This window comes from Tamandua tetradactyla, chromosome 10 (genome assembly GCF_023851605.1).
Source record: "Tamandua tetradactyla isolate mTamTet1 chromosome 10, mTamTet1.pri, whole genome shotgun sequence".
In the NCBI taxonomy this organism is placed as follows: domain Eukaryota; kingdom Metazoa; phylum Chordata; class Mammalia; order Pilosa; family Myrmecophagidae; genus Tamandua; species Tamandua tetradactyla.
Window position 1 is genome coordinate 109796331 of NC_135336.1, and position 9801 is coordinate 109806131.

A 9801-nucleotide genomic window follows, 5' to 3' on the forward strand; every position below is an offset into this window, starting at 1 on the left:
AATTTCCCACTTATGCCACTATCATTAAAACTGTTAAGATTGCTCTAGTACTTGTCTTTTGGTGCACGTATGTTCGTATATCTGTTAGCCTACATATGTAGGGCAAGCAATGGTGAGATACACCTAGGGGTGAAATTGCTGGCCAAGAGATACGTGTATGTTCAACTTCAATAGATTCTGTCAAACAATTTTCTGAAGTGATTGTATCAATATATCCTCCCTTGAGCCAGTTGTTCAATAGTCTCATCAGTGCTTACTATTATCTGTCTTTTTCCTTTAGCCTTTTGGGGGGATGTATGGTGGTTTCTCACTGTACATTTATTATGCATTTCCTTGATGAAAAATGATGTTGAGCACCTCAATCACTGCTTATTTGCAACCTATGTATCTTTCTTTGTGGAGTGCTTGATTTTTTGCCCATTTTTCTGTTGGGTTCCATTTTTCCTGTTTATTTATAGGAGCTTTTCTATTTTAGATATTCCAGATAGTAGTCCTTCTCAGTTTTATGTATTACAAATATCTTCCCCAAAACTATGGCTTCCTTTTAAAAAATAAGTTCATTAAGGTATGATTGACATATAATGACTGCAGATACTTAATATGTACAATTTGATGAATTGACATATCTATACATCTGTGACACCATCTCCTCAATCAAAATACCAAACATATTCGTCATCCCCCAAAGCTTCCTCATGCCTCTGTAAAATCTATTACCCCTTGTATATACCTCTTCCCTTTCACTTCCATCCTTGGGCAACCATTAGTATTCCGTCACTATTCATTTTCTAGAATTTTATATGAAAGGAAGCATATATAATATACTCTTTGTTGCCTGGCATTTCTCACTCAGCATAATTACTTTCAGATTTATCTACATTGTCTCTTTCACTTTTTTGGATTGTTCAGTAGCATTTCATTGTATGAACATACTAAAATCTGTGTATCCATTCACATGTTGATGGATATTTGGGTCACTAATAATTGGCACTGCCAGTGTTTTTAATTTTAGCAATTCCAGTATGTGTGAAATAATATCTCGTCTTAGTTTAAATTTTCCTGATGACTAATGTTGCCAAACACCTTTCTATGTGCTTATTATCCATTCAAGTATTTTTGCACATCTGTTTGCATCTTTTGACCATTTTCAGTTGGGTTCTTATTAAATTGGGCTCTTATTGCCGTCTTATTATTGAGCTGTAAGAGTTCATTGTATATTCTGCATACAAGTCTTTTGTCTTCTAGATGCACTGTAGATATTTTATCAGTCTGTGCCTTCCCTTGCAAAGAAAAATTTTTATTTTCTGTATATCTTAGTGGCAGCAAAGCATAACTGAATTTTCTGAGATTGAATTGAGTAGATCCCAGAATCTGGGATCAATTCTTTATACTATTATCTGAACAAGAATAATCACTCTTCTATGTTTCCACTAGTGAATTATTTATACAACATGTAGCTGATGTAAAATAAAATACTGTCTAGGACAGTACAAAGGGCTCTTTGTTCATTATCCTAAATATGTTGGCTTTACCAGATAAGTCCCTCCAAAGTAGCGAGATTTTCATGCGGAAAATCTTCAAACATTTAAAGTTCAGAGTTATCAGTCTTAATTAATAAATTGAGCTCATTCCCAAAAAAAGTTTCAGAGACTACTACTACAAAAAAACACTCTTACACTAAGCTTGAAGCTGCAACTGTTGCTCTTAGCTAAGCTAGGCCTGTGTAAAAGCAATCTACTTCATGTCCTGCAGTTTTCCTCTAGGGAAAAAGAACCAGTAGGAAATATCTGTAAATATTATGAGTTTTTTTTTTAAATAAAAACTTTCTCACATAGCTGTAGGGATGGGCATCCAACTTCTATAGGATGGGCTGCAAACTAGAAACTCCAATGAAGTTCCTTGATGAATTCCCAAGGAGAAGCTGGCTGGCTGAAGTAGAGATGGGAATTCTCTTTTCTGACTGCTGAAATAATCAGTTCTCCTTTTAAGGCCTTCAAATGACTGGATGAGACTTCTTTCATTGCTGAAAGCAATCTCCTAAATTTACGGTAGATGTAATCAGCCACAGATAACAATCAACTCCTTGATGATTTTAGTCTACGAAATACACTCGCAGTAACAATCAGGCCCCTGTTTGCTTGGCCAAACAACTGGGCATCATAACCCAGCCAAGTTGACACCTGAACGTAACCACCAGAGTCTGTAATATCACTGACTTCATATCTGATTTACATAACTGTCTTTGTAAGTTAGAGAGTGTCCAAAAGGTCCCTCCCAGGAGCCAATTGAAATTACTTGCTCTCTGGTATCAATTACATTAATGGCCTAGTGGAAAGAGACTCAGAAGAGAGGGCAAGGTGAGAGGGAAGGACATCTTCCTCTGGAGACAAGAGTTCTTCAAGGCAGAACAAGATAACACTGAGGGAACGACCCAAAATTGTTCAAGGAGAAAAACCAACTTTAATGGGAGATACAAATCCATTGTTCTGTAACAACAATGGAGGAGAAAAATAATTTAAAATGTAAATTTAACCAGTGTCTTCTTTCTTTCTGTAGGCTTCCTTTATTGTACCCTAACTGTCCACAGGATAGGAGTATAAAAGCAGAAATGCCAACAGTGACAAAAGAAATGATCTCTTGGCTTTTAAAACCATGATCTACATATAAATAAATTGAAAGTTGAAGGCTGGAAAAATATATTCCACACAAGCAGTAACTACCCCCCACCAAAAAAAAAAAGCTGGGGTACTAATATCAGGTACAATAGACTTAAAATGCAAAAATGATATGAGAGAGAAAGAAAGATACTACATATTAATAAAAAGAAAAATTCACTAAGAATAAATAACTATCATAAATATTTATACACTTATACAAGGTGTCCCAACGTATAGAAGGCAAATACTGGCAAAACTGAAGGGAGTAATCTGGGAGACTCCAACATAGCATCTTCTTCAATAGACAGAACATCAAAACAGAGAATCAATAAGGAAACAGAGACTCTAAATAATATGATAAATGAACTAGACCTAACAGACGTATGTTGAACATTGACCCCAGAACAGCAGTATATATATTCTTCTAAAGTGCTCAAGGAACATTCTTCAGGGTAGAGCATATGTTGAGACACAAAACAGGTCTTAACAAATTTAAAACATTGAAATAACACAAAGCACTTTCTCTGACCATAATGGAATGAAGCTGGAAATCAATAATAGGTGGAGAAGCAGAAATTGCACAAATATATGGAAGTTTAACAACACATTCTTAAGCAATCAGTGGGCAAAGAAGAAATTGCAAGGGAAATAAGTAAATATCTTGAGACAAAGGGAAATGAGAACACAATATATCAAAACTTATGGAATGCTGAGAGGGATAATTATAGCCCTTAACACCCACATTTAAAAAGAAGAAATAACTACAATCAAAGACCTAATAGACACCTTCAGAAACCAGAGAAAGAACAGCAAACTAATCCCAAACAAATAGAAAAAAAGAAATAACAAAGAATAGAGCAGAAATAAATGAAATTGAGAACAAAAAATTAGAGAATCAATAAAATCAAAAATTGGTTCTTGTAGATGAATATAATTGACAAAACCTTAGCTAGATTAACAAAGCAAAAAGAGAGAAGATGCAAATAAATAAAATCCAAAATGAAAAGGGAGTCATTATCAAGGACCCAGAAGAAATAAAAAGAATTATGAGAGAATACTATAAGCAACTCTATGCCAACACATTAGAGAACTTAAATGAAAATGGATAATTTCCTAGAAACACAAGAGCAACCTACACTGATTCTAAAAGAAACAGAAGACCTCAACAGACCAATTACAAGTAAAGAGATTGAATCACTTACCAAAAACCTCCCGATAAAGAAAAGCCCAGGACCAGATGGCGATGTGAATTCTGCCAAGGAGTCCAAGAAGAATTAATACCAATGCTGCACAACTACTTCCAAAAAATTGAAGAAGAGGAAACACTACCTAATTCATTCTGTGATGCCAACATCACCTAATGCCAAAGCTGGATAAAGATACTACCAGAAAAGAGACAGACCAGTCTCTTTAATGAGTATAAATGTAAAAATCCTCAACAAAATACTTTCAAATCATATCCAACAGCACCTTAAAAGAATTATACATCCTGATGAAGTGGGTTTTATTCCAGGCATGCAAGGGTGTTTCAACACAAGAAAATCGATTAATTTAATGCATCACACATTAACAAGTCAAAAAGGAAAAACCACACAATCATCTTGACTGATGCAGAAAAGGTATTTGACAAAATCCAGCATCCTTCCTTGATAAAAATACTTAAAAAGGTAAGTATCAAAGGAAACTTCCTCAACATGCTAAAGGGTATATATTAAAAACCCACAGTTAATTAACATTATACTTAGTGGTGAAAGAATGAAGGTTTTTCCAATAAGGTTGGGAACATGACAAAACCCAATAGAGTTTCTACACACTAGTAATGAGCTATCCAAGGAGGTAATCGAGAAAAAAATTCCCAGTCACAAAAGCAGCTAAAAGAATCAAATATCTAAGAATAAACTTAATCAAGGATGTAAAGGATGCATACACAAGAACTATAAAACATTGCTAAAAGAATTCAAAGAAGAGCTATACCAGCCAAAATTCCAAAAGCTTAGTTTACCAAAATGGAAAATCTGTCAAACTTATTTGGAAGGGAATAGCCAAAAACATCTTGAAAAATAATACTCAAAAAATCTTGAAAAAGATTGAAGTGGGAGGACTCATCCTTCCTGATTTTTAAGCATATTATAAAGCCACAGTGGTCAAAACAGCATGGTACTGGCATAAGATAGACATATTGATCAATGGAATGAAATTGAGAGTTCAGAAATAGACCCTCAGATCTATGATTAACTGATTTTTTGATAAGGTTCCTAATTCCACTCAACTAGGACAGAATCGTCTTCAATAAGTAGTACTGGGAGAACTGGTTATCTATATCCAAAAGAATGAAGGAGAACCCCTATCTGACATTCCATACAAAATTAACTCAAAATGGATCAAAGATCTAAGTATAAGAGCCAGAACTGTAAAACGTCTAGAAGAAAATATAGGGAAACATCTTCAAAATCTAGTGATAGGTGGTAGTTTCTTAGCCCTTACATCCAAAGCACAAGCAATGAAGGAAAAAAAAATAGATAAATGGGATCACCTCAAAATTGGATACTCCTGTGCTTCAAAGGACTTTACCTAAAAGGTGAAAAGGCAGCCAACTCTTTGGTAGAAAATACTTGGAAACCACATATCCAGTAAAGGTCTGATATCTAGAACATATAAAGAAAACCTACAACTCAACAATAAAAAGACAAACAACCTTTTAAAAACTGAGCAAAAGACATGAATAGATATTTTTCCAAGGAGGAAATATAAATGACTAAAAAGCACATGATAAATGTTGATCTTTATCAGTTATTAGGGAAATTAAAGTCAAAACCACGAGATACTATTTTATACCTAATAGAATGGCTGTCATTAAACAAACAGGAAACTACAAGTTTTCTGTTTGGAGAGGATGTGGAGAAATAGGAACACCTAATCACTGATGATAGGAATGTAAAATGGTACAACTGCTTGGAAGATGGTTTGGCAGTTCCTCAGAAAGCTAAGTATAGAGTTGCAGTATGATCCAGCAATCCATCTACTTGGCATACACCCAGAAGATCTGAAAGCAGGGACACAAGCAGACATTTGCACACTGATGTTCATAGTATCATTATTTAGAATTGCCAAAAGGTGGAAACAACCTAAGTGTCCATCAGCCAATAAATGGATAAACAAAATGCGGTATATACATATGATGGAATATTATTCAGCAGTAAGAAGAAATGAAGTATTGAAGCACATGACAACATGGGTAAAACTCAAGCACATTATGTTGTGTGAAATAAGTCAGACACAAGACAAATATTGTGTGGTTTCACTAATAGGAACTACCTCTAATATGTAAACTCATAAACACAAACTCTAGAATATAGGTTGCCTGGAGATAGCATGAGGTTAGAGAATAGGGACCAGTTGCTTAGTATGTGCAGAATGTTTAACGAGGTTGAACATAAATTTTGGAGATGGATAGAGGTGACAGTAGCACATTATTACAAGTATAATCAACAGTGCTGAATTGTGTGTGAATGTGGTTGAAAGGGAACGTTTAGAATCATGTATGTCACCAAAAGCAAAGCTAGAGATTAAAAAATGGGAATGTATAACATAGTGAATCTTGTGTTGGGCAATGTTTAACTGTACAAATACAAAAAACGTTCTTTCATGAACTAAAGCAAATGTATAACACTATTACAAGGAGTTAATAGGGTGACGGGGAAAATGCTCCTATTGCAAACTGTGGACTATAGTTAATGGTAATATCTTAATATCCTTTTGATCAACAATAACAAATGCAGTAGATAAATTCTAGGGGTCAATGTTGGGGGAAATAAAGGGTATAGGATATTTTGGGTTTTCTCTCTCTCTCTTTTTTGGGTTAATGGAAATGTTCTAAAATTGATTATAGTAATGAATGCACAACTCTGCGGTGATACTGTTAGCCTTTGTTGTATACTTTGAATGGATTGTACAGTGTGTGACTCTATCTCAATAAAATTGCATTTTTGAAAAAAACAAGGGTCTAGGTCTAAAGAATACAGTGAGTTTTCTTTCTCTACTTCTACCTCCCCTCATTCTCTGCACCCTGGTAAAATAACAATTCTCTGTCTAAATTAAAGGAGACTAAGGATCCATGATAACTAAATGCAATGTGTGACACTGGACTGGATCCTGGATTAAAAAGGAAAAAAAAATCTATGAAGACATTACTAGGAAAACTGGAAAAATTTGAATAGGGATGTATATGAGTAACAGCACTGTCATTGTTAAATTCCCAAATGTGATAAGGTGGAAAAACGCTTTGTTCTTAGGAGATACACGGTAAAGTATTGCAGGGTGCGATATCATTATGTAGTCAACTAACTCTCCAGTGATTCAGAAAACTGTGTGCATGTGTGTGTAGAGGAATAAAGAGATATAGAAAATGAAGGTATAAGTTAATCATTGGTATATCTAGACACAAAGTATATGGATGTTCATTACACTAGTCTTGCAACTTTTTTGAGTAATATTTCAAAATTAAACACACGTCTTGAGATGAAAGAAGGAATCAGAAAGAAGAGTAAATAGTGAGATGTTGATCAGGGGCTCTCAGAGAACAGATTAGTGTTTGCTGTCAAAGGGATAGTGGTGAAATAGATAAGTTTGGGAATCCAAGAGTAGAGGGGACTTGTACCCTGCTTCCCACCTAGATCCCTGGGAGGCAGCAGCCTTGTATAGAAAATAAAGAGGTTTGCAGGGACTGTTGAGAATCAGGAGGGCTCAAGGCAGCCAACCACATTACCTGAAGCAGCACTCAGTACAGGGTGTTGCATCATTTGCCATGTGCCAGATTTGCACATTCCCAGCAGTGGATCATTCTCTGGTGCATGATGCTACCTGTCACTCCAAAAAGTTGACTGGAGAGGTAGAAACCCAGAACTTACTGAGTTCAAAACTGGAAAGATGGGATATTCCCCAAAATGACTAATTTTGTTTTATGCCACTCAACCGAATAGGGATTAAATTGAGGTGAGGTTCAGTGCTGAAAAATGTAGTGTTACATTTCTTGTACACCTGAGTTTTTGTCGTGCAAGAGTCAATACCCACAACAATGAAATTTTAAAAATTTTATTTGTGGCTTTTTTTTTTTAGTTTATTATTATTATTATTTTAGGTGCATGGTTAGGGAATCAAACCCGGGTCTCCCTCATGGAAGGAGAGCATTCTACCACTGAACCACCTGTGCACCCAACAACGACATTTTCTATCTAAAGAAGAGATATTGCTTGGACACTGGTAACTCAATCCATGTTCTATTCCCAAGGATCCCCTGCAAGCAGTACTAATGTACTAGGCCAAGAAGAGAAGAGAAGAGAAGGTGATGTCCCATTGATGAATATCAAATATAAAGACTCACTCACATTTTTGCATTCCAGCAGCCAGATTCCTCATCTTGGAAACGCTTCTCTGATAAAATGACAAACACTTTAAAAGTGACAAATGCTTTTAAAAATTAGTGTTTGTAAAGGCTTTCTTAAATTAAAATCCATTTCTGGTGATTATACAATTGTTTCTTAAGCTCAGACAAGCCACTTTGTAAAGGCATAAAATTCTGGTAGAATTTACATCACAATTAACAGCTTAAATTTTGTTTTAGATATCAGCCTTCTTTAGGAAGAAAAAAGAAATAGAAATGTTCCTTGTAATTGGTGTCATTAAGCTGGATTTTTACTTGGCAGCATTCAGGTTGGGAGATCTTGCAACATGAAGATAACAATCTCTTCCCTGTAGATTTTTAGGGAATCTTCAGGGATTCAAAGTTCAGGTCACCTAGAGACACCATGGAATTTGAAGAAAAGGCAAACTTTAATGTTGACAACTGTAATTCACATTTTATCTTACTCTGAAAATTTAGCTTGCCAGCAGCTTAGTGGTCTGTTGGTGCTGAGAATAGTGTTCTTGCTATACCACATCCCATACAGCTTTCCATGCCAAGGTTGGGGTGGGGTCATCGGGACTCTATGTGCTCTTTCTCTTGTGCTGTAGTGGTTGCAGGTGCCCCGGCTTCCCTTCAGTCAAGCTCCCTGCAGTTTTTCTGAGCCAGACTAAGGCTTTCCTGGTTTCTGGTGCTTTAAATATTTGGGTCTTGGACCAACGCAAAAGTGTGCATAGAAAACAAGAAGAGTTGAAGTGAGAGGTTGTGAATATATCTAATTCTGGCAAAATTTTTTTTAAAAATCTCTTTTTTTCACTAACCCAGGCCATTGGCCACTCAGGAAAAGCAAGTTCTGTGAACATGACCTCTAGGTGTATAAATACACACACACACAAACACACACGAATTTCATCATAATTAAGGTACAACACCAGTTCTAATTGCTCCAACATTTTTCCCACATATATATTTTGTGATTCTTTGGACACATCCATCAATACCATCACCGCCAGCAAAAGGGAGACTCCATCTTCCATCTCATCTTTAAAAGAAAATTCAGTGATGTGATTAAACAGCCGTGATTGTTAAGGAGAGTATCACAGTCATCCTTTCATTCATTCAATAAACAATTTTGAGCCCCCAATTCTGGGTCCTGACAACTTCACTAAGGATGCAGAACTGAACAAGGTAGAGGGGGCTCCTATGGCCTCTGATTTAACATGCTAGTAAGGGGATATAGATAACGAATGAGGAGCAAAACTGCTAAAATAATACGCGGAAGGTGATAAAAAGCCAAGAAGAAATTAAAATGGAGTGATGACATAGAGGGGTGGTGAGGCTACCTCAGATCAGGATTAAGGGCTGTTCCATGGAGATGACTTTGTGCAGAGACTTGCATCACAAGTGTTTAGAATACAGGTCTATTCTCTCATCTTTTCAGGTTCTTTTATAACTCAGCCATGAAAAGAAGATCTCTTCCATAGATATTTAAATGCAGTATTAGAACAAACTTCTTGTAGATGGGGTTCTATATTACACTCTAGCTTCAACCTGCTTCTTTTTTTTTCATTAAGAATATTTTATTTAGTATATTCTCTCAGCCAGAGAAAATACCTGATAAACTTAGGTTGTTTTAAAATATTATAGCAATGTTTTCTTGATAGGTAATTTGATCAGTACAGTTATAAATACAAAATGAGAAAAGGGTTACCAAAAATAAATCATTATTTGTAACAAAGCTTCAGG